Source organism: Lycium barbarum, chromosome 9, assembly GCF_019175385.1.
Source record: "Lycium barbarum isolate Lr01 chromosome 9, ASM1917538v2, whole genome shotgun sequence".
NCBI classification, from domain to species: domain Eukaryota; kingdom Viridiplantae; phylum Streptophyta; class Magnoliopsida; order Solanales; family Solanaceae; genus Lycium; species Lycium barbarum.
Window position 1 is genome coordinate 29,558,454 of NC_083345.1, and position 26,704 is coordinate 29,585,157.

The window sequence follows — 26,704 nt, forward strand, 5'->3', positions numbered from 1 at the left end:
GAAAGTGTCAATAACAGTTTCATAGCCGAGAAAGGTTTAAACACAATACCAATGCCTACCCGCCGGAGTAGCATTTCTCAAACATAAAATCAATATTATTTAGTAAACAAGATGTAAAAATCAGTCCAAAGAGCATTAAAGGGGTAATATGTAAAAAACAGTACAAAAACGTCAATAGGTGCAACAAACAATTAACCAAAACAGAGCAGAGCAGTAGCTACTATCGCCGAAGTAGCCTGTTCGAGATAAGCAAAATGGCGCCAAAAAAACAGTCCGAAAACAACGATAACCAGCAGGTCAAGCACTGTACAAGAACACATATAACAATGGCATCAAAATAGTGAAATGGGGGTAAAAAAAAAATGAACAGCCAAACGACAATAGTCAAACAATGAAGGTCGTTGGTTTGTGTTCAACGGCATTGAACCTTTTCCGACCAGATCTGTTTTTTTTTTAGGGGTGTTTTCGTGATGGGATAACAGTGGGGGGAAGGGGCGTTGGTATTGTCGTTGTGGCGGTGGAGCACGGTGGTGGCTGGTGGAGATGGAGAACAGAGAAGGATGGTTTCGGGGTGGAGGCTAGTGGCGCGTGGACTGTACAGTGGTACTGGGTAGGTGAGGACGGAGGAAAAGGGTTGTTTTTGTGGTGGTGGGCAGCGGTGGTGTGGTGGTTTGCGGTGGCGTGGGTGAGAGAGAGAGAGAGGGAGACGAAGTGATGGGGCAATTGTGGTTGATGGAGGTGTTGTCGTGGTGGTGTGGTTGGGAGACGAAGAAGGAGGTGTGGGGGTGGTTTGGGTGCGTCGCCGGAGCTCCGAGCTCCGGCGTGGTGGTGGCGGTGGCGGCTAGAAAAGAGGAGTGAGGGGAGAGAAAAAAAGTGTTTAGGCAAAGTGGTGGAGCAATGGGGTTCACGGCTGTTTGGTTGTGGAGATATGGTTGTTCGCCGGGGTGGTGGTCGGCAGCGGTAAGGGTGGTGGTTGGCGACTATGGGTGAAGAGGAGGAAGGGAAGAGAATGTATAGGGTTTTAGGAGAGAAAATCTGATAAATGCAAGTGTTGTGTGTGTAGAAGATAATTAAATTTAAACAATGATAAGTAAACTTAAAATAAAAACCCGTCTTTTGTGCAGGGGAGGCCTTGGAAATCGACGAAAATTTCTTCATCGGCCATTTGGGGTAGTATTTGCCCAAATCGGTTTAGTAAAATAATAAAAAAGGGGTGAAAGTGTCAATAACAGTTTCATAGCCGAGAAAGGTTTAAACACAATACCAATGCCTACCCGCCGGAGTAGCATTTCTCAAACATAAAATCAATATTATTTAGTAAACAAGATGTAAAAATCAGTCCACAGAGCATTAAAGGGGCAATATGTAAAAAACAGTACAAAAACGTCAATAGGTGCAACAAACAATTAACCAAAACAGAGCAGAGCAGTAGCTACTATCGCCGAAGTAGCCTGTTCGAGATAAGCAAAATGGCGCCAAAAAAACAGTCCGAAAACAACGATAACCAGCAGGTCAAGCACTGTACAAGAACACATATAACAATGGCATCAAAATAGTGAAATGGGGGTAAAAAAAAAATGAACAGCCAAACGACAATAGTCAAACAATGAAGGTCGTTGGTTTGTGTTCAACGGCATTCAACCTTTTCCGACCAGATCTGTTTTTTTTTTAGGGGTGTTTTCGTGATGGGATAACAGTGGGGAGAAGGGGCGTTGGTATTGTCGTTGTGGCAGTGGAGCACGGTGGTGGCTGGTGGAGATGGAGAACAGAGAAGGATGGTTTTGGGGTGGAAGCTAGTGGCGCGTGGACTGTACAGTGGTACTGGGTAGGTGAGGACGGAGGAAAAGGGTTGTTTTTGTGGTGGTGGGCAGCGGTGGTGTGGTGGTTTGCGGTGGCGTGGGTGAGAGAGAGAGAGAGAGAGAGACGAAGTGATGGGGCAATTGTGGTTGATGGAGGTGTTGTCGTGGTGGTGTGGTTGGGAGACGAAGAAGGAGGTGTGGGGGTGGTTTGGGTGCGTCGCCAGAGCTCCGAGCTCCGGCGTGGTGGTGGCGGCGGCGGCTGGAAGAGAGGAGTGAGGGGAGAGAAAAAAAGTGTTTAGGCAAAGTGGTGGAGCAATGGGGTTCACGGCTGTTTGGTTGTGGAGATATGGTTGTTCGCCGGGGTGGTGGTCGGCGACTATGGGTGAAGAGGAGGAAGGGAAGAGAATGTATAGGGTTTTAGGAGAGAAAATCTGATAAATTCAAGTGTTGTGTGTGTAGAAGATAATTAAATCAACACCCCCCCCCCCCCCCCCCTCCTTTCTTATAATGTAAACAAACACCTCCTTTTGTCCAAAAAATAATTATCTTCCCCCTCTTGTCCCCTTTGCCCCTTTTAACCCTTATGTAAAAATACAATAATCAATGGATCAAGAACCCAACTCATCACCTTAAATGTCAACTTTTAAAAAGGTGACGAGACCTTGACTTGATCGAATTTTTGTTCTGCGTTTAAAAATTAATTGCTCCGATTTTCTCTGCACTGACGGACTGTACTAAAATATAGTTAATTAATACATGTGTAAGTATAAAAATATAATTATTAATGTATATGATATAAAAATGTACTGCTATGAAATAAAGAAACAATTATTAATTGCACAAAATGGTAGTATTACGCTTTACATGTGCAAAAATAATGATTCTTAAAAATGACAATAAATTGATAAAATTCCTAAAATAAGGATAATTATAAATAAATTGTCAAAAAATGCAAAAATGTGTAAAAAATGGTATTTCATTCTTTTTAACGAATCAAGGCCCCAAAACGTTAATTTTAAGCACGGCGAGCCAAAATTAAGTGTCAACAACAGCTATCTCTACTTACCGTGCAAGACGCACAGAGAACATACTTTGACAATCATCAAAACACGAATGCACTTAAGCTTATCAAGAACTAATAGGCCAGCAAGAATATATAACCCTCTATGTATATATGAGCCCCAATGAATTGTTTTAAGGAAAAAGGGTTAACCCATAGATCAATTGTAAGCTACTAAGAATATGAACCTACGAAAGGCGGAGAGGCGAGTAGGATTTTAAGCGTGAGGCATTGAACCATTATCCTGCGGGGGGGGGGGGGGGGGGGGGGGGGGTGAGATGAGATGATAAAGAGATATCCATCGTGCCTCATCAATAATGAAAAGATGGAAGGACGGTGATAGAAGGGATTAGAAGTAACGTTAAAGTAAGACATGGGTACAAACGATAAGGACGAATTGACAACAAGCACGGTAAAGCACTCTACACACAGAAACGACAAGAACGATGAGTTAAAGTTGGGAAATATGAATCCAGTGGGAAATCGCGTGAGATTGAAAGATCAAGGCAAAATGGCGGATCAATCCATATGTAACTGGGGAAGGATCTCTGATAGATTGTACGTGAAGTCAAAGACGGACCACAGAAATATCCAAATAGTATAGTCGTTCCAACTTAGTCTTACCACAATGAACTTGCAACTTTGAGGAATAGCCGAGATGGCAGCAATGGCAAAGGAATAAGTATAATACTTAAGGAAAGCTTAAAGAAGAAAACTATAAAGTCGATAATGGGGATAAGACTTTGGATGAATAATAAGAGAAGGACAGAGGTAGAAGAAGATTAAGTTGATACGCAACGATGGTTCTTCTATAACCTGGAATACCCTATGGTGGAATACAATGAACATGCATGGGTTACGAAGGTGGAAGTCAAGAAATGAATATCCAAAATTTCATATATAAGGAATCCAGATTGTGAGAGGACTGGAGTTGAGCTTCAAGCAGAAGGTAATAAAATGAAGTTAGATAGGCGACTGGTGGTGACAGATAGTACTAAGAAAAAATAAGGAGAAGTATCCCTTCACATAGTATAACTTGTTACACTAAGACGGAAAAGACAGAGTTAATCGCATAGCGAATGCATGTAATCGTTAAGCCCCGAGTAGTTTGGTAAAGGAGTAAACTCAGGGGAGAATAAGGAATTAACCACAGGTCTACACCTATTAGAGGGTATGGGAACCATCCTGGAGGACTCAGATGACGAGGGTATAATAGCCTGAGATATGATGAAGACGAAGACACCCTTACAGCTGAGGAAGAATGGATGTTGACGCAAAAGTATCTGGTTGAAACAAGTATTTGGCAAAGGAAATTACAACCTCTGAAGTTGATTAGGAAGGGTCTCATGGAAACAAGGTCAGTTGCATGTTCAAATACGACAGGAAAATAAGGACAAGGATCTATTGATCATATTATTCTACGACGAATGGAACTCAACGGGTTGACGCAGAGCCTGGCTTAGTTTTCCAAGTGTTGTGTAGCCAAGATAGAACTTTAGGAACTCAATGGGTTGACGCAGAATCTAGGGATTTCGACATGGTAATGAAGCAACATTAATATGAAACTCATTACACGTCCGGAAGTATGACTTTACATGAACGACAAGGAAGTAGGTTGGATATAACAAACTGGGATGTACAGGCAGCTTATAAAACAGCCTTACAGATGGATGGTTAAATCAAACGAATAGACCAAACGATCGACAGGAATCCCAAATTTTACAAAGAAATTAAAAAAACCATGTATCATTTATCGAGTTAACACATTATGGTGATATCTACACGTACATGGGGATTATGAGGATCACATGATACGAAGAGAAATATAGATCCTACACTGATATCCGAAAAGATGGGACTACTCTACCAGATTTAGTGTAGCAAGTCATGGAAAAGTTAGCACATAAAGGCGAGACTCAAATTTTTTTTGAGATAGGATTCAAGGGATAGCATTTCTCGTGAAAATAGCATTATGCACGAGGTGAGTCTTCAGTAATGCACTTATATTTATGATTACTAAGACGAAATGTTATATGGCCTTGTAAGGCAAAAATTGGAACTTTTACTGCTTATTAACAGGACTTTCGTCTAGTCATAATTATAGGGAAAACTCGGTTGAAATTCTCCTTAGACTCGCTGAGAGCGGTTATGCCCTATACATTCTAACATTCAAGGATGAATGTTCTGAAGGGGACAAGGATGTTACACCTCAAATTTTTCATGTCATTTGTATCGTAAGTAAACTAATGTAAGCCCGAAGAGGTTGTGAAAACCCTATAAGATCAAGGAAGGTCTGGAAGAAGTGTTAAGTATATGTCATAAAGGTTGGAGGTTAATCGAATTGAAGGAATCAAGTTTCGACAAAGTCCGATATGTTGGGGAGGTGTTCTAAGTCGCAGAACCTGATATTCCACGCATTCAGGGGTGCAGATGGAGGGCATCTGATGCCAAGTTTTTGCCTAGGAAATGCGAAGGGAAGTGCGGCCGCATTTGGAGAAATGCGTAGCATATCCTAGCACATTTCTGAGGCGGTGGCCAACTTTCTTTGTTTTAAATTCATTGAAGGGTTAATTTTAAGTCATTTTCACCCCAAATTTCCTCCATATACTCCCCTAAGGTCTCTTTACCATATTTTAAAGGTTCAAGGGTGAAACCTAACATTTTCATCCTAGATCAACACAAAAAATTAGCTAAGACAAGGAGAAGTACTTCTATGAGATTGTTGTGATGTTAAGGATCATTGTAATCTAACAAGAGCTTGGAATTCATGTTGTGGCTGCTGTATAAGGTAAGTTTTTCATGTTCTTGCTTGTTCTTAAGGTTATTTTGGTGTTGGTTGAAGTAAATGGTTAAAAAGAGCATAAACTAGCACCTAGAAATGCTAGTGTAGTTGTTGAAGTTGTTTGGACTGTTTTATAGTTATTTGTGTATGATATAAGGCTGGAACTTTTGATGAAAATACTTATTACCATGTTGTGAATAATTTTGAGTTAGAGTAAGAATTTTATAAGGGGATATGAGTTATATGGGTTCCAATCCTTGCTTGTCACTCATCGTGAAATACTAATGACTTGTGGTTACTATATATTGTTTCTTATTATTGGTATTTAGACTTGCTGGATTTCTCTGGTCGTTGTTGTTGGTATATGGAATTGGAGGAAGTCCTTGTTATAAGGGAGATGCTTCCCAAATTTATTTAGACGAGTTACTAGCTTAAGCTACGAACGAAATGTCTACTTAATATTAATCATGAGCCTCGTTGTGCTATTGTAGATTGAATTGTTTTATGGGATGCTTGAGAGATGGTAAGGATGCAACGAGATTGAGGTATGTAAGGCTAACCCTTCTTCTTTTGGCACGATCCTTATGAAACATAACATAACTGAAACGCTATGTCATAACAATTCCACTCTTATTAGCTAGAAATATCCCTGTTGGTTCATGTTTAAATAGTGTTATTCTTAACGAGTCTATTCATATGATTTGTACGTTTCATGGAGTCATTACATGACAATGATGTTAGCCTCATAATATTGTTCGGAAGTGCAAAGTCCTTATGTCACTCCGACCAACCCAAATTGTACTTCTATCATACTTATGTATTTATACATATATGATACTATGATATTGATGCCCACAGATATATATATATATACACGACGACTTTATATACGCACCATTGACCAATTGGTCATAATGATGATGCCCATAGATGTTTGATGGCGTTATATAAGCATATATGTTACCCCCCGGAAAAAATTTCGTTCGCGCACAGTGAATCGTCGGGCGAAGGACGATTACGAGTATCGAACTAGTGATATCTTAATGATATTTAGGAGAAGAATTATAATGCCCCTTATGTTGGTAATTAAGTGCCCAGTAAGTTCCAAGGAGGACTCATAAGCCAAATATGGGCATAAGCCATCCAAAAGGGCGAGTTAAGGAAACATTTTCGGAGGATCTGGTTTGGAGGGGCCAAAACGCCATTGTAAAGTTGGAATTTGGGAAAACACCAAAGGATGGAAGTTGTATATAACTGAAAGATCTTTCTAACCATAGGTCGTGGGCCCTCACAGCATATCGGGATCAAAAGTTATGGCCACTCTACGACAGACCGTTTCAAGAAAAATAATATCACCTTTCTGGCACACTCCGCGACACCACCTGCGGCTCGCGGACACGACCCGCGACCACGCCGTTTCATCGCAGATTGTGCCAGTGAGGGTCGGTCGTCTGGCGAGCTCCGCGACACAACCTGCGACTCGCGGAGCATGTCCGCGACTCGCGAAGTGTGTTGCATGTCGTGCCAGTCCAGAAAATTCTGGACCCCTTTTAAATGTACCCAACTCGTCCAAAAAATCATTTTTTCCATCTTGTTGGCTAAGGAAAGCTCTAGAACTCTCTCCAACATCCATCTATAAGAGATATCAAAAGAAAACCAAGATCAACAACATCAATTACATGAAATCAAGTGTGTAGATTCAAGAAAAGCTTATCTTCTTCAAGGAAATTCAAGAAAGAGTGAAGTAGGGTTTTGGTGCTAAAGAGGTATTCTCTTTCAAGGCTTGTTCAACCATCATCCAAGGTGAGTTTTATGATCATCCCATGTTGTTTAAGGTATTAGAAAGCTTAGATGCTTGAAATGTAGAAGAACATAGAAAATGGGGTATTTTGAGTGAATAGTGACACAATTGGATGATAGTGGGATTGAATCACGGATGTTGGAATGTGGTGACTATGAACATGTTGTGAATGATGTTTAGGCTATGCAATGATTTTTATGAATGCGGAAAATACGATAACAAGCTATAACCCTAAACGTGAGTTAATTGGAAGAAAATGGTGGATTTTGCTAAGTGCATATGAATGACGAGAGTTGATTGTGATATTGTGAGTAATATTGCGAATGTTGGGAGTTGATCTAGAACATGGGAGAAGTAGTATAAACAAAGGAAGTGCTGCCCAATTTTTCCTAGAAACTAACGACGCGTTCTCATGGTTATTTAGCTAATGTACCTCACATTCTTTAATGAAGGTGACGACGTGACATCGGAGGTGAACGAGTGACCGATAGCTTAGCTAAACGACAAAGGTATGTGAGGATAGTCCTTCCTTCTAATGGCATGAATCTCTTAGCTTAAATCCCTATTCCTTTCATGAGCTCTCACCTTCTAAGAAGTTAAAAGTTTATGCCTATGAATGTCTATATGAGATAAGATATACGATATGAGGATGTTATTCCTTGCCTACACTCACCTTATGTACTAGTCCTTTCAAGGTGAGGCAGAATGTCCATAATGGTTCCATAATGTAACCGGGGGATTACGACCTTACGTCACCCCGATAGAATAAAGTTGATCTTGAGCCTTATATACATATCATGATAAGATGAGTATTTTATGATGACCATATTATTATGAGCATTTTACACCGTGCCTAGTTGGCCGGGCAGTCACCGCCAAGGCGGGCAGCTATACGGAGACACCATGACCTTCGGGCATAGGCAGACACCACTAGTGAGCGGCATGAGATGATACCCCGGACGCGGGAGGCCTGGACGCGGGCTACTATTATTGATTATCATACCGTTCCGATATGAACGGGCAGCTTGTGTATGATGCATATATGCCATGATGATGAGTATGAGTAAGACAGCATGCATTACTTCTTTTATGATCAGTAGTCAGATCCAGATGTTATGTTGATGCTTCTCTATATTATAGATGTATTCTTTCACTGTTTATGCCTCTCATACTCAGTACAATGTTCGTACTGACGTCCTTTTTCTTTGGACGCTGTGTTCATGCCCACAGGTAGACAGGGAGGAGACATTGCTCCAGATTCTTAGAGTTGCCAGTTGATTGAAAGCCCTCCATTGCTCCGGAGGTGCCTATGATGATATTTTGTGTATAATTGTATATGTCGTTCCATAGAGGCTCGTAGATACTCGATGTGGGTTGTATGGTCTCATGGAAGGGTCATTTTGTATGTATGTACATATATGTATTATTTTGCTAGCCTATAGGGCTCAAGTATATACAATGCTTCTGTTTCCAAATGAAAATGGTTTTCTTATAAATTAAGTATGAAGTGGATAATCGATTAATAAAGAGGCTGAGGAGTAGTCACACGAGTGGTGCTCGGTGGTTAGCACGGGTACTCGTCGCGGCCCCTAGCCGGGTCGTGACAAAAGTGGTATCAGAGCAGGTCGGTCTTAGGAAGTGTCTACGAGCCGTGTCTAGTAGAGTCTTGTTTATGGTGTGTTGCGCGCCACACCAATAAACAAGAGGCTACAGGGCATTTAGGAAAAATGACCATCTTTCTTTTACGAGATCGTGCGATAGGACCGTAATGTAAGATTTCTTTTATTCTAATTGTGTGTTATGGTTTCAGCGATGCCGCCAAAGAAGAAGCAAATCCGCGCAATATTAAATGCCGCCGGTGAAGGCACCAGTCGAGAACCTCCAGTTGAGTTGGGACATAGCGAGGCTCAGGGTGACACTTCCTCGCATGCCATTCCCACTTCTTCTTCTACCTTGCCCAATGTGAAAGAGCAAGCAGGAGCCCCAGCTCCAATTTCTCCGCCGGTTGCTTCGGGCCAACAATTGACCGAGGCTATTCAGTTATTGACCCAGTTGGTGGCTGCACAAGCACAACGACAGAATGTGGGTTCAAGTGACCGAGCAGCAAGTACAAAGGCCCGTGATTTTATGAGTCTAAATCCTCCAGAGTTCTTCGGGTCAAAGCCGGAGGAAGACCCACAAGGTTTTATCGATGATATATTGAGGCCATTGAGGGTTGTCCATGCCTCCGAAACTGAATCCGTGGAGTTGGCTTCCTATAGACTCCGGGATTTTGTGGTATTATGGTACAACAATTGGGTATTATCAAGAGGGGAGAATGCGCCTCCTCCGGTTTGGCAAGAGTTTGTAGATGCTTTTACTCGCCATTATTTGCCACCCGAGGTCCGCCGAGCTAGAGCGGATCGGTTTCTGAACTTGAGGCAAGGGAATATGAGTGCCCGAGAGTATAGCATGCAGTTCAACTCCTTGGCTAGATATGCTCCGGCTATGGTGGCCGACATGGGAGATCGGGTACATAGATTTATGAGTGGTTTGGGACCACATTTATTTAGAGAATGTTTGACAGCCTCTTTGCAAGACGGGATGGATATTTCCCGGATACAGGCTCATGCTCAGAATTTGGAGGGGCGACAACCACAACAGAGGGGTGATCGCGACAGTGATAGGAGGCCAAGCAAAAGAGCTAGATCTATGGGAGAGAGCAGTGAGTATAGAGGGGGACAAAGGCAGCCGCATTCTAGGCACTCAGGTCATTCAGCAACCAGTGCACCTCCCAGATTCCCAGACAGGAGGTCCGATCGTTCTTTTCAGCCAGGTCAGGGACAGAGTTCGAGAGCCTCAGATTTTCAGTCCAGGAGAGATCAGGGTCAGAGGAGACCCCCAGTACCGCGGTGTAATCAGTGCGGTATGCTGCATTCGGGACAGTGTCGCCTAGGTTCGGATGCTTGCTATACCTGCGGGCAAGTCGGTCACATGATGAGGGACTGCCCCTCAGCGAGAGATAGGGCTGGGACTCAGCCCACAGGATCAGCAGTGGGTTTTTCGTCAGCGCGCCAGACAACACAGACTCCCCAGATGACAACAGGTAGAGGCAGAGGTAGAGGGGGAGCATCCACTTCAGGTGCTGTTCAGCCTCGTGTATATGCTCTAGTTGGACGACAGGATCTGGAGTCTTCCCCAGATGTTGTCACAGGTATATTGTCTATATTCTCCCGTGATGTGTATGCGTTGATAGATCCAGGTTCTACATTTTCCTGTATTACTCCATACGTTGCCGGTTGTGCTGGGGTGAAACCCGAGCTCATTAAACCCTTTGAGGTACTTACTCCGGTTGGTGAACCCGTGATAGCAAGTCGGGTATACAGAAATTGTATTATTGTGATATGTGATCGTCAGACCCAAGCTGATTTGATTGAGCTAGAAATGGTTGACTTCGATATAATCATGGGTATGGATTGGTTGGCATCGTGTTATGCAAATGTTGATTGCCGGACAAAAGTGGTTCGATTCCAATTTCCGGGAGAGCCCGTGCTTGAATGGAAGGGTAATGCAGCATCGCCAAAGGGTAGGTTTATTTCCTACCTCAAGGCGAGGAACATGATAGCGAAGGGCTATATTTATCATTTAGTTCGGGTTCACGACACCGCGGCAGAACCGCCAACTTTTCAGTCAGTTCCGGTGGTGAACGAATTTCCAGATGTATTTCCGGATGAACTTCCAGGACTTGCACCAGAAAGAGAAATTGAGTTCGCTATTGATGTGTTGCCAGACACAAAGCCTATTTCTATTCCTCCTTATCGGATGGCTCCGGCAGAATTGAAAGAACTAAAGGCACAGTTGAAGGACTTGCTCGAGAAGGGATTCATTAGACCCAGTTCATCACCGTGGGGAGCACCGGTCTTGTTTGTGAGAAAGAAAGACGGCTCGCTACGAATGTGTATTGAATATAGGGAATTGAACAAGGTGACGATAAAGAACAGATATCCTCTCCCAAGGATTGATGATTTGTTCGATCAATTGCAAGGTGCCAAGTGGTTTTCCAAGATAGATTTGAGGTCGGGCTACCATCAGGTGAGAGTTAGAGAAGCGGATATTCCTAAAACAGCCTTCAGAACGAGATATGGCCACTATGAATTTCGAGTGATGTCATTTGGGTTGACTAATGCTCCGGCTGTATTTATGAATTTGATGAACAACATATTCAGGCCTCTCTTGGACCTATTTGTGATCGTATTTATCGATGATATTCTGGTGTACTCTCGCACGGAATCGGAACATGCAGATCATTTGAGAATTGTTCTTGGCATTCTTCGAGCCCGGGAATTATATGCGAAATTTTCAAAGTGCGAGTTCTGGCTGAATTCGGTAACATTTCTGGGCCACGTTATTTCAGGTGACGGCGTCCGAGTCGACACTCAGAAAATCGAAGCTGTGAAGACTTGGCCAAGGCCTACGACGCCCACAGAAGTTCGTAGTTTCCTGGGTTTGGCAGGCTATTATAGGAGGTTTGTAGAGGGATTTTCATCTATCTCGGCCCCATTGACGAAACTAACCCAGAAGGCGGCTAAATTCCAATGGAACGACGCTTGTGAGCGTAGTTTCCAAGAGTTGAAAGACAGGTTAACCTCAGCTCCAGTTTTAACACTTCCAGAAGGATCAGATGGTTACGTGGTGTATTGCGATGCTTCGGGTGTCGGATTAGGATGTGTATTGATGCAGCATGGTAAGGTTATTGCATACGCTTCGAGACAATTCCGGAATCATGAAAAGAATTACCCCACGCATGATCTCGAATTGGCTGCAGTCATTCATGCCTTAAAGATGTGGAGACATTACTTGTACGGTGTGCACGTGGATATCTATACGGATCACAAGAGCCTCCAGTACATTTTCAAGCAGAAGGAATTGAATCTGCGACAGAGGCGGTGGTTAGAACTATTAAAAGATTATGATGTTGACATTTTGTACCACCCCGGGAAAGACAATGTGGTAGCCGATGCACTTAGCCGCCGATCAATGGGCAGTTTATGTGAAGTCCCCCCGGAAAGGAGAGAGATGGTTCTATAAATCCATCGGTTGGCTAATCTTGGAGTACGTGTGCTTGATGCGGGTGAGGCAGGTACTAGTATCAAAGATTCTGCAGTTTCGTCCTTGGTTATAGAAGTGAAAGAACGGCAATGCGAAGATCCTCAGTTATGTCATTATAGAGACGTATCTCATGGAAAAGAAAACTCTTCGTTTGAAGTTTCTAGTGATGGGGTTCTCAGATACCGAGGAAGATTATGCGTGCCGAATGTGGCGGATCTGCGCCGACGAATCTTAGAGGAAGCTCATTGTTCCCGGTACTCTATCCACCCGGGTGCGACTAAAATGTACCATGATCTCAAGATGATGTATTGGTGGAGTGGTATGAAGAGGGACATAGCACAATTTGTGACACAGTGTCCAAGTTGCCAACAAGTAAAAGTTGAGCATCAGAAGCCGGGAAGCTTATTGCAGGCTATAGAAATACCTACTTGGAAATGGGAGGTGATCAACATGGATTTCATTGTGGGATTACCTCGCTCTCGGGGTAAGTATGATTCGATATGGGTGATCGTGGATAGATTGATGAAAGCAACCCATTTTCTCCCAGTCAAAACGACGAACGCAGCAGAGGACTATGCAAGGCTATATCTCAAGGAAATCGTGCGGCTCCATGGCGTACCATTGTCTATTATCACAAACAGGGGAGCACAGTTTACAGTTAAGTTCTGGAAGTCTTTTCAAGAAGGTTTGGGCACGCAAGTGAAATTTAGCACAGCATTTCATCCACAGACTGATGGGCAAACCGAGCGTACCATTCAAACCTTAGAAGATATGCTACGGGCGTGTGTGTTAGATTTTGGTGGTAGCTGGGATGATCATTTACCTCTCATTGAATTTTCATATAACAACAGCTATCATTCTAGTAGACAAATGGCTCCATACGAAGCGTTATACGGAAAGAAATGTAGATCTCCAATCGGATGGTTCGAAGTAGGAGAAGCACAATTAGTGGGCCCTGAATTGGTCCAGCAAACCATAGAAAAGGTCAAAGTGATTCGAGATCGGTTGTTGACAGCCCAAAGTCGCCAAAAGTCCTACGCGGACAACCGCCGACGAGATCTGGAGTTTCAGATTCATGATTGGGTGTTCTTGAAAGTGTCGCCAATGAAGGGGGTGATGAGATTTGGAAAGAAAGGAAAGCTGAGTCTGGGGTATATCGGACCCTACAAAATCATCCGCAAGGTGGGACAGGTAGCCTATGAATTAGAGTTGCCTTCAGAGCTTGAATCAATCCATTCAGTCTTTCATGTTTCGATGCTCCGCAAGTGTGTTGGAGATCCCACAAAGATTGTCCCGATAGATGATGTGCAAATAGCGGAAAAGTTAACTTATGAAGAAGTGCCTATTTCCATCTTAGATAGGCAAGTGCGAAAGCTTCGAAACAAAGAGGTAGCTTCAGTTAAGGTCCTGTGGCGGAACAACAATCGGGAAGAAATGACTTGGGAAGCGGAAGAGAGTATGAAGTCAAAGTATCCGCACTTATTCCAACCCCTAGGAGAAATCCAGAGCGAAACGCCAACGAGATAAGGTACGTGTACATTAATTTTTATGATTTTGGTCGTGTGTGGCCACAAATATGTTGCTATTGTGATGTAGCCCTGTGAGGCGATGATATTATGGGTTGTTGTGACAGGTTAGTAGTGCCATAGTACAGGGGAAACTCTGGCAAAATTTTCGTAGAATCCCGAATAGTTTAACATTCCAGGACGAATGTTCCCAAAGGGGGGAGAATGTTACACCCCGGAAAAATTTTCGTTCGCGCACAGTGAATCGACGGGCGAAGGACGATTACGAGTATCGAACTAGTGATGTCTTAATGATATTTAGGAGAAGAATTATAATGCCCCTTATGTTGGTAATTAAGTGCCCAGTAAGTTCCAAGAAGGACCCATAAGCCAAATATGGGCATAAGCCATCCAAAAGGGCGAGTTAAGGAAACATTTTCGGAGGATCTGGTTTGGAGGGGCCAAAACGCCATTGTAAAGTTGGAATTTGGGAAACACACCACAGGATGGAGGTTGTAGATAACTGAAAGATCTTTCTAACCATAGGTCGTGGGCCCTCACAACATATCGGGATCAAAAGTTATGGCCACTCTACGACAGACCGTTTTGGGGTAAAATAATATCACCTTTCTGGCACACTCCGCGACACCACCTGCGGCTCGCGGACACGACCCGCGACCACACCGTTTCATCACAGATTGTGCCAATGAGGGTCGGTCGTCTGGCGAGCTCCGCGACACAACCTGCGACTCGCGGAGCATGTCCGCGACTCGCGAAGTGTGTCGCATGTCGTGCCAGTCCAGAAAATTCTGGACCCCTTTTAAATGTACCCAACTCGTCCAAAAAATCATTTTTTTCATCTTGTTGGCTAAGGAAATCTCTAGAACTCTCTCCAACATCCATCTATAAGAGATATCAAAAGAAAACCAAGATAAACAACATCAATTACATGAAATCAAGTGTGTAGATTCAAGAAAAGCTTATCTTCTTCAAGGAAATTCAAGAAAGAGTGATGTAGGGTTTTGGAGCTAAAGAGGTATTCTCTTTCAAGGCTTGTTCAACCATCATCCAAGGTGAGTTTTATGATCATCCCATGTTGTTTAAGGTATTAGAAAGCTTAGATGCTTGAAATGTAGAAGAACATAGAAAATGGGGTATTTTGAGTGAATAGTGACACAATTGGATGATAGTGGGATTGAATCACGGATGTTGGAATGTGGTGACTATGAACATGTTGTGAATGATGTTTAGGCTATGCAATGAGTTTTATGAATGCGAAAAATACGATAATAAGCTATAACCCTAAATGTGAGTTAATTGGAACAAAATGGTGGATTTTGCTAAGTGCATATGAATGACGAGTGTTGATTGTGATATTGTGAGTAATATTGCGAATGTTGGGAGTTGATGTAGAATATGGGAGAAGTAGTATAAACAAAGGAAGTGCTGCCCAATTTTTCCTAGAAACTAACGACGCGTTCTCATGGTTATTTAGCTAATGTACCTCACATTCTTTAATGAAGGTGACGAGGTGACATCGGAGGTGAACGAGTGACCGATAGCTTAGCTAAACGACAAAGGTATGTGAGGCTAGTCCTTCCTTCTAATGGCATGAATCTCTTAGCTTAAATCCCTATTCCTTTCATGAGCTCTCACCTTCTAAGAAGTTAAAAGCTTATGCCTATGAATGTCTATATGAGATAAGATATACGATATGAGGATGTTATTCCTTGCCTACACTCACCTTATGTACTAGTCCTTTCAAGGTGAGGCAGAATGTCCATAATGGTTTCATAATGTAACCGGGGGATTACGACCTTAGTCACCCCGATAGAATAAAGTTGATCTTGAGCTTTATATACATATCATGATAAAATGAGTATTTTATGATGACCATATTATTATGAGCATTTTACACCGTGCCTAGTTGGTCGGGCAGTCACCGCCAAGGCGGGCAGCTATACGGAGACACCATGACCTTCGGGCATGGGCAGACACCACTAGTGGACGACATGAGATGGTACCCCGGACGCTGGAGGCCTGGACGCGGGCTACTATTATTGATTATCATACCGTTCCGATATGAACGGGCAGCTTGTGTATGATGCATATATGCCATGATGATGAGTATGAGTAAGACAGCATGCATTACTTCTTTTATGATCAGTAGTCAGATCCAGATGTTATGTTGATGCTTCTCTATATTATAGATGTATTCTTTCACTGTTTATGCCTCTCATACTCAGTACAATGTTCGTACTGACGTCCTTTTTCTTTGGACGCTGTGTTCATGCCCACAGGTAGACAGGGAGGAGACATTGCTCCAGATTCTTAGAGTTGCCAGTTGATTGAAAGCCCTCCATTGCTCCGGAGGTGCCTATGATGATATTTTGTGTATAATTGTATATGTCGTTCCATAGAGGCTCGTAGATACTCGATGTGGGTTGTATGGTCTCATGGAAGGGTCATTTTGTATGTATGTACATATATGTATTATTTTGCTAGCCTATAGGGCTCAAGTATATACAATGCTTCTGTTTCCAAATGAAAATGGTTTTCTTATAAATTAAGTATGAAGTGGATAATCGATTGATAAAGAGGCTGAGGAGTAGTCACACGAGTGGTGCTCGGTGGTTAGCACGGGTACCCGTCGCGGCCCCTAGCCGGGTCGTGACAATATATACACTACTTATTCATATCATAGCCCTCAGAGGAATTTCATATGTACAGGTTGATTCCTTTTATCTCATATTACTGTCATATCTCTCCTATGCTACTTTCCTGTCTTATATACTTGATACATTATTCACACTGACGTCCCTTTGCCTAGGGACATTGTGTTTCATGCCTGCAAGTCCCGATAGATAGGTTGATGATACTCCCAGTAGGTTGCCAGCTCAACAGAAGGTGTTGTTACACTCCATTTGCTCTGGAGTTTCCCTTGTGAGTCAACCTACTTATGTACACATATTATGCGTATGGTAGGGCCCTGTCCCGACCTTATGATGTTTAGGTACTCTTTAGAGGCTTGTAGACATATGTCATGTATATAGATGCTTGTATGGCTTTGATGGCCTATAGTTTGAAATACAGATGTTCATGTCGGCATTATAGGCCCATATACCTCATGCATATCGTGTTGGGGTCATCCCTTGTTCAGTACTCTCTATGTTTTATTCAGATTGTCTCGTAACGTACCTTTTAGCTCACCTATGTATGTTGATATGACCATTGATGTATGTTAGACTAGTGCTCTGCAAGTAAGGCTCGGGTGCCCGTTGCGACCTTCCGGTTTGAGTCGTGACCCCCCTCTCATTTCTAGGATAACAAATGTGCTTCCATGATCTCCAATGGTATTTATCTTTGTCAATATTAGAACCCTAAAAAAATCTAGCAAAATGTCTCTCCATCAACTTGATAATGCCTTTGGGAGGAGTTAGAGCTGTCAATGTATATATAGGCAACTGAAGCACATGTTTGATCAAGATATATTTGAATCCATATTATAATATGTTGCTTTGCCAACCATTTAATCTTTTGATGACCTTAGACAACAACTTCTCAAAGTATTCACTTCTCTTCCTTCCTATATATATAGGACATCCCAAATAATCAAATGGGAATTCTTTACTGAGAAATCCTATAGCACTTCTAATGTAATTAATTCTGTCGAGACATTTCCTGGAGCTATAAGAAAAAAACACTTATTGTTGTTCATTTTTTGGCCATAGATTTTGCCATACCACTGAATTTTTTTCATGATCATTGTTATAGACTTAATGTTACCACTTGTGAAGATCATAATGTCATCTGCATAAGAAAGATGGTTAATAATAGCCCCCCTAGCAGACATGAAAAAAGGCATGAAATGCTCACTAGTGATTAGACTGTTAAGAAGTCTAGTCAATACCTCAACACCAATGATAAAGAGAGAAGGAGAAAGAGGATCACCTTAATTGAGACCTTGTGATGATGTAAAGTAATCATTTCTAGTACCATTAATGATGATTGAATACCAAACATTGATAATAGTACCCATAAACAGCTTGATAACATCTTTAGAGAATCCAAATTTAAGTAAAACCACAATGATAAAATGCCATGACATTCTATCATAAGCTTTAGCCATATCTAATTTAATAACCACGTTACCCCCTAAATTCTTATTTTTAATATCTTGAACAATCTCTTGAGTTAGTAAAATACACTCAGTATTAAGTCTACCTTTCAAGAAACCAACTTTGATTTTCAGTTATCATATTAGGAAGTAAAGGATTAAGCCTTTTAGAGAGAATTTTAGTGATAATTTTACTGCAAAAATTGCTAAAACCGATAGGCCTTAAATCAGAGAAAGTAGCAGGAGAATCAACCTTTGGGATTAATGCTAAGAGAGTATGTGAAAATAACTTAGTCAGTTTTCCTGTCAGGATGAAAAACTGAACAAATTACCTCTTTCTTAATAATATCCCAACATGAGTGAAAAATTTACCTGAGAATCCGTCAGGCCCTGCAGCACTTTCAACACTCATTTTAAACATAGCATCTTTGATTTCTTCTTCTTAAGGGCACTTGGAAATATGTACATTATTCTCACGTGTAATACAATTTTGGATGCAGTACAATATGTTTGGGTCCACAGGTCTAGGATGAGGAGTAAAGACGTGCTCATAGTGTTTAATTGCAGCTTTTGCAATCTTGTCATTACCAGTAATTCAATTACCTCTTTTGTTCTTGATAGTATTGATACCCAACCTTCTTCTTCTATCTCTAATAACAGCATGGAAATGCTTGCTATTTGTTTCTCCTTCTTCAAACCACTTCTACTATTTTCAGGTCTGTTAATAAAGTCTTTCATCTTCCAAATGTTGCATCTTAGCTTCCCATATTTCCACCTGATCATTGACATCATCTATCTCTTTTCTGGACCATCTAGCTAATCTTTTATCCACCCTTTTTAACTTTTGTTGGAGAATCCACATTGGATTACCAATAATGTACTGATTCCAGTCTTCCTTGACAATCTCCCGAAAATCATCTTGAGTACACTAGAAATCCAAAAAATGAAAGAACTTGTGACCTTTAGTTTATATGTTGTCACATTTAAACAAAAGTGGTATGTAGTCAAACCATGTCCTTGCCAGATGTTTGATAGTATTTTCAAGGTATTTCTGAACCCATTTATCATTGATAAACACTCTATATAGTCTCATCCAAATTTTTTTGTTGGGCCTCCAATTGTTGCACCAAGTGAATCTTGAACCACGATAACCAATATCAATCATACCGCAAGAATCCATGCATTCATTAAAGTCAAAACTCTTGGCATTTCTGTGAGGTAGTCCACCTAACTTTTCATCAGGATGAAGAATATCGTTTGAAGTCTTCCCATATACTTCATGGTCCCTTGATGATTTTGTTTAGATCTTCCAGGCTTTCCCATAGCTCTTTTTTTTCTGTGCACTTGGCATACACAGCAGTGACATATAATTTCTTAGTTTCTTGATTATTTTTTTATACTCAAGGTAATATGTTGCTCATGATTCTGGATAATGGATATAATACAGTTGTCTCTCCAAAAACACCAAAGCTTACCATTGTTATTAGTAGTGTAAGTATTAAAGCCTGAATACCTCTTGTAGCCTTCAACTTTGTTCATATTTACCATGGGTTCTGACATAGCAACCATGTCAACTTTGTTTTTGTTAACCAATCTTTTGAGTGTCTGAATAGCTTTTTTAGATCTAACTCCTCTTATGTTCCATATGATTACACTGATCATAAAAACATATAGAGGTTATTAGTTTTGTGTCTATCTCTCCTCATTGGAGATGTAGAATTATTCTTGCCGGTTCTATTGTTCATGCTGGTCTTTTTTATTTTTCCTGCTTTTACCTCTTCTGCTTGCAGAATTTGTTTCTTGTCATTCTCATATGTGGTTTGCTGTTGTTCCTCACTTTTTTTAGTAGCAAGTTCGTCCTCCAAATTTTCTTCATAATTGTTGCCAAATTCCTCATGTGTTTTAAAAGGAGGTGTAGAAAAATTTCTAATTGAGTTATCTCTATCATTCTTCATTTGTCAGGTCCTACCCCTTCGAATAGGAGATACTCCCTCTGTCTCAAAAAGAGTGTCCTCATTTTCTTTTTAGTCTATCCTAAAAAGATTATTCTCTTTCTATATTTATAAATAATTTAACTTTATGAGATGATTTACAGCCACACAAATATCTAAGGCTTATTTTGGACCACACATTTCAAAAGTCTTCCTTTATTTCTTAAACTTTATGTCAAATCAAAAGAGGAAAATCTTTTTGGGACGAAGGGAGTATGTTATTTCTCCCACAAACTTTTTTCATATGTCATTGAGCATCATTCTCCTCCTCCATTCTTTCAAATGTTCCAAGTTTTTCTATCGTGTCAGCATTATTCACCTCTGGTCCTCCTCATCTGTGTCACCTATTCCATCCTGTGAAATAGTGTTCCAACAAGTTTTTATTTAGATCCATAAAAAAGTTGATACCAGGCATATTTTTCACACATGTTGGTAAGCTTGATGACTCATCAATTCACCATGTTCTGATCCCTTCTACCCTCTTCATGGAAACCCATATTTGGTTCATTTTCAGCCTCTTTCCTTATGTCCTGAACCTTATTCTGTTCATTTATGTCATCATCTATCTCATTAGACTTTCCTTCACTGCATTTTTTTTCCACCACCATATCTGCACTATTGTTCATGACCTGCTCAATATTTTCCCCAATGATGTGATCTCTATCTTTATCATTTCCCATCTTGATTCTGACTTTGGCTCTCTTCTTTGCAACTTGTTTCTTTCTTCTTTTTTGATCTTATTTAGTCTTTCTTTCAGAACTGACTCTTCTTTTTCTGTTAACACAGCCTTCTTGCTCCTGCCTTTTTTTTTTCTTGAACTTTTCCATCCTTGTTTTTGTTTGGATTCATCTCTTGTTGCCCAGTATCCTTAGTCCCCTTGTTACTGCCTTCTTCATTCACCACTTGTTTACTATTATTATCTCTAGTCCCTCCTCCTTTGTCTTTATTAGCCACCTCCTTTCCGTTGTTTCTATCTGCAGATTTGTCCTTCTGCTTATTATTGCTTTGCTTCTCATTTTCCTTGTAGTTCTCTTGTGTTCCACTAGATTCAGCAATCTCATTTTGACTCGTTCTCCAAGACAGCTTTCTCTTCCGCCTTTTTTGCTCTACTTTTCGACATGGAACTATTGAGTGTCCTAATATCTTGCAAAGCCTAAAATACTTTGGAACACTCTCATATTTAATTTTCTGGTAGAAACCTTTAATGGGACTTGAATCAGCCTCCGATCCAATATATATAGATTTATAAAGTCTAAATTAGTTAAAAGTTTTGCTAGTGAGGTGTCTGCAGAAAAGAAAAACGCTAGAAGCAATTTATGGCATTAAAGACAAACGAATTGTTCTTGTGGATAACGATATATAAATAGGTATTCAGAAGGTATATAAACTATATACAATCCTGTTATACTATTATATTTTATAATAATTATAATTGAACAATACTAGTGAAATATATTAATCGGGTAAAAGTTATGAATAATTTACCAAGTAAATAAATTTAGTGTTGTAGCAAAATTTGTGAATATTTAATACCACGAGCAAGATTTGGCAACAATAACATACTCTGTGTGATCTCACAAGTGGGGTCTGAGAAGGTTGAGATGTACGCAAATGTTATCTCTATCTTTGTGGAGTAGAGAGGTTATTTCTGATAAACTCTCAGCTCAAGAAAACCGTTTTATAAAATGGATTGAAAAACATATAAGAATAAATAAGTTGACACTACTAAAAAAACTGGTTTTCCCGACCTCAAAAAACCGACCTCATGAGGTCGGTAAAGTCGTAATATTTATTTTTTAATTTTTTTAAAAATAAACCGACCTCACTAGGTCGGGAATTTATTTCATGATAACTATTATAACTTTATTTTTAATTTAAAATAAACTTATTAAATATACCGACCTCATGAGGTCGGTATAATTGGACAAATAAATTAAATTAAAACAGACTCAAACTAACCCTTCTCTCTCTCTCCCTATCACGTTTTCAAATTAATATCACACATCACTCAAATTTTTCCCCATTTCTCAATTTACACTCTCTCTCCCCTCAAACTCACTCTCTCTCTCTCTCTCTCTCCCATCAACGTTTTCTCGCTCTCCCTACTCATCAGCCGTCGCCCATCTCCGGTGACTGTCCTTCGCCCATCGTCAGTCGTCCCTATCGCCGTCTCCGCCGTCACCACTCACCAAAAAAACTCCTTTGTTCTGTCAAATCTATTACCTGAATTAGGGTTTAAACATCTTCTCCTATTTGCACCGGTAAGTATCCCTCTAATTAATTATATGATTTCTTATTTGCAATTTTGCTCGAAGAAAAAGTTTTATTGTTAATTTTTTAGCTCTATTTTCTAATTGATGGTTGTGTGTTATGTTGGGTTTTCATTTCTCGAGTGCATTTGTTCAATAAATACAAATGTTAATTAACTGACAGTATAATGCCTTTTTTTTCGTCTTACTGCATAAGTTTACTTGATTTTGGCCAATTCATTTGATACTTTAGATGAGCTTGGAGGAGTCACTTAAAATGACTTACTTTTGATGAGCTTGGGGGAGTTGCTTAAAAATACTCACTTTGGATCCTTCTTGGTTTGAATGATTGCACCCATTGTTTGTGGTTTGGTTCTCTTGTTATTTATCTTTGATGCAGCATTCATCTACTTCGATCTGTGACTTGATTGACATTCTTGGGATCTCTATTTCTAGTGTCTTAAAGTGTTTAACACACCTTCTATGGGTTCTCAATCTCATTTTGTTCCCCTTCTACATTTTATTATGTCTTTAGTTTGAATAGAAGTTCATATTTGAGTAGTCTGTTTTGGTTCCTATGTGTATTTGTTATTCTTCAGAATTCTATTGTCATTCTAACGAGCCATTATAAATTTAGAAATATTCAGAATTTATTGAAACCTGCATATGTTGTATAAGTTGACATTACAAATCACTTTTTATTGTATAACGATTGACATTACCCATCACTAGTTTGGATAAATGTAAGAAGCGCAAAGGGCAAAATTTGCCCTTAAACTATGCGAAATGGTCTAACTTTTCCCTCCGTTAAAAGTTAGGTCATCCATGTTGTTGCAGTTGCAATTTCGGCTCGAAAACTAGACTTCTAACCATAAGGGCAAATTTGGATTCTATATTATATATTAATTAGGCTCTAATTAATATAGATTAGCACAAAAACTTGCCACGTTGCTACTGTCAACTTCACAACAACCCAAAAAAATTACAAACACTTAGTATTTTGAAGTAAAGTTTCTCGAAATATAAATTTGAAGGGAATTAATTTGTCGCCGTTCCGGGTAGTCTATTTGGTTTTGCTCTATTCGCTTATGCTGTGAGATTGTCTCAACAGCATTTACTGTCACAATCTGTGGGATACACATCTCATGGGATTATGTTAGTAATACACATTTCATGGGATTATTTCTGGTTATGGTAGTTGTAGTATAGGGTTAAATTAAATATACCGACCTCATGAGGCACGACATGGTTCAAGATGCTTATGGGATGCATTCCGATTTTGAATCCGGTAACCATGGTGAAGAAGCTAGTCGTTTTTTTTGAACAGTTGAAAAAGGCTAGTAAGCCTTTACATGACGGGAGTCCCCACTCTCAATTGTCTATTGTTGTTAGATTATTAAGCATCAAAGCAGATTGGAATGTTCCTCAAGGTGCAATGGATGCTGTGATTGGCCTTATACATGGAAACCTGGTTCTGAGTGGTGGTCTATTGGTCTAATAGCAATCATTTATTTTATCGGTTACAAAATGTAACTTAATAAGTAGAGAAATAAATAGGAACTGTTTTCTAGAAGATCCCAGCTTTGGCACTTTGGTGGTTCTCCTTTTCTTTTCTCGATTTTGTATACTTTCCAGGTAAAGCGGTGTAATAGCCCCTAACTTATTCTGTTTTACTGTTTCTCCTTGTAGTCTTTCAAAACAGACTGCTGCCTTACAAACAGTGATGCACATGTGGCTGGCGGCTCGGAAGATGGCTATATTTACTTCTGGGATCTGGTTGATGCGTCAGTTGTGTCCAGCTTCCGAGCGCGTGATTTAGTGGTAAAGTATTTATGCATCTAGCAGACTAGCTACACAATATGATCAATAACCTGGAGGATCCCCAATAGCTATTTAATCCCAAACCTGATTAGTTAGGAAATACCAATTTAATCTCCTGATTTGGGTTTATTATATTCTTTTGCGCTATTTACTTCTGTTACACCAGATAGCCTTCTATCTCACCTTCATCGTAATCATGCACTTCTAGTAAAATTTGTAGAGCCCATTAGAAGATTACTGTTTCTTTAGATAATTCAAATCACAGTATAATATTGCCTGAGATTAGCTTAAATGGAAATATATGATCGGTGAGGATTCATAACCAGTCCAAACTTGAGTTTGGGGTTGAGGCATAGTTGTAGTTGTTGTTGTAATTGTTCAAACCACCAAAGCACCTTCCAATAACATCCCAGTTGTTTCAAAATATAAACTTTGTCACTAGCTAAAGAGAAGAGGAAGTCATTTGTTGTTTTTTCTTATTTTTTGTAATGGATTTAGGAGTTCAAAAGTTTAAAATAATTGAGTGAGGCAATTATTAAAATTTTGACAAGAGCCTATTTAGCCTGCTTCAGTAAGATATTGTTGACGATTTAGATATTTCTACTCAAGCTATTCTTACTGAAACAGGTAAAAGTGTTCAACATTCTAAGGTAGACCACCCACTAAGAAAAGAATAGAGAAGGGTCAAATTTAAAACAAGGAAAAAGGCTTTAGAGATAGAAGATTTTACTTTTTGTTTGTTTCCAATGTTCTTTATCCAATATGTGCTTGCAGATAGGCCTCTAGATCTGTTTGCCCCTACATATAGCCCTCAGTTAGCTCCATTTCAAACTGTTAGCATTCTTATGAAACAGTATTCAGTTGCAGCACGCTGTGTATCATGGACTGACTGTATTATGGATTGTGTTAGCCTCTTCTTACTTTCCTTTGGAATTGTTTTCTGGTTGACAAGTAAATAAGTTGTTATAGTCTAAAAATGGTACAAACCCACATACTGAAGCAAAAAGAAAATCCCTTCTGGCCAAAGACGAAATATAATCATGCATTACTGCTCTCTTAACCTTCTCACTGGTCTAGTATATTCAAGTTCAGTCTGATGATTTATTGATCCCATGGTAGAAGCTTTCTGACCTAAAGAAGAAAAATTAATGGTAACTTTGTGCATAATATTTTCAGGTGTTACATGTTCACTCATCTATCAAGTGCTCCAACATGCATAGGAATGATACAAAACTTAACAAATAGGGGATAATTTTAATGTATGAAGAGATCAAATAGTTGTTTCTCCCTTGCAGGTAACTAGCGTAAGTTATCACCCGAAAGGAAGCTGCATGATAACTTCTTCTGTAGATAGCACAGTCCGAGTTTGGAAAGCATGAGATAGGGAATCAAAAGGCATCTGATCTTTTCCTGATAAGCATACATGAAGGTTGTGTGCTCGAATCAAACCAACAGTCTACGAGAGAATACCACTCACTTAGTCGAGCATGAGAATCATGGCAAAGCTAATACCTCAATGTTTTGTGGATGTTTACCAATGTTGAAGTAGTTTAATGTTGTTTTGATGTTTGCGAAGGTTGAAGTAGCTTAATTAATGTCTCTTGTGAATGTTTGATTGACGTTTTTATTCAACTTTGAAGTAGTTTCGAATTGAATTTGATGGTTTGGTGGTTGTAATATATGTGTTGTAATAGTAGCTTATTGTTTTATGTATTTATAGTAGTTTGGTGTATTGTTGGCAGCTATTTGGGCTCGTTTTAGTTGAAAGTAAAATTATTTTCATCTTGACAGGGAGGCAGCTGGAATAACAGGTAGTTGCTACAAAATTTTTTTGCAGAATACCGACCTCATGAAGTCGGTAATGGGCAAAATTTACCCAGAAACTGCTAATTACCCACCTCATGAGGTCGGTTTTCTGGAAAATTTTCCCAGAAATTGCAAATTACTGACCTCATGAGGTCGGTTTTCTGCAAAATTATTCAACATATGGCTAATTACCGACCTTATGAGGTCTGTTTTCTGCAAAATATTTCCAGAAATTGAAAATTACCGACCTCATGAGGTCGGTAAAGTTTTTAGCCGGGTATTAATTAAATAAATTACCGACCTCATGAGGTCGGTTTTATGCAAAATATATCATATATTCATATAAACTCATATGATTATATAATTAATATAATTTACCGACCTAATGAGGTCGGTATTTTATTTAATTAATACCCGGCAAAAAAACATTATCGACCTCATGAGGTCGGTTTTTTGCGACCTCATGAGGTCGGTAATAATTCCGAACCACTATTTTCCCACCTGATTTTGAGGTCGGTTTTGAGGTCAGTTTTTGGCCAAAACCGACCTCATAAGGTCAGAAATAGCCATTTTTTTAGGTCGGTAAAACCTGTTTTTTTTAGTAGTGTGAGGTGAAAATATCAAAGAAAAGAAAAATATTGATGGCAGAAATCATAAAAGTAACTACAGTAGTACTACTGTTGAA

General features: G+C 40.0%; 1 long non-coding RNA gene across 3 annotated transcripts in view; it reads left to right on the forward strand.

Annotated features, from left to right (window-relative positions):
* Nucleotides 1–25,868, forward strand: part of LOC132611157 (uncharacterized) — a 33,747-nt gene extending 7,879 nt beyond the window's left edge. For 2 of the 3 annotated variants that reach the window (XR_009571488.1, XR_009571487.1), the window contains exons 4-6: nt 6,133–6,186; nt 24,082–24,213; nt 25,509–25,868. This is a non-coding gene — a long non-coding RNA (uncharacterized LOC132611157). Of the gene's footprint in view, nt 1–6,132; nt 6,187–22,232; nt 22,405–24,081; nt 24,214–25,508 lie in introns of those variants that run through there. The other variant, XR_009571486.1, reaches the window with a different exon arrangement.
* The last annotated feature ends 836 nt before the right edge of the window (nt 25,869–26,704 follow it).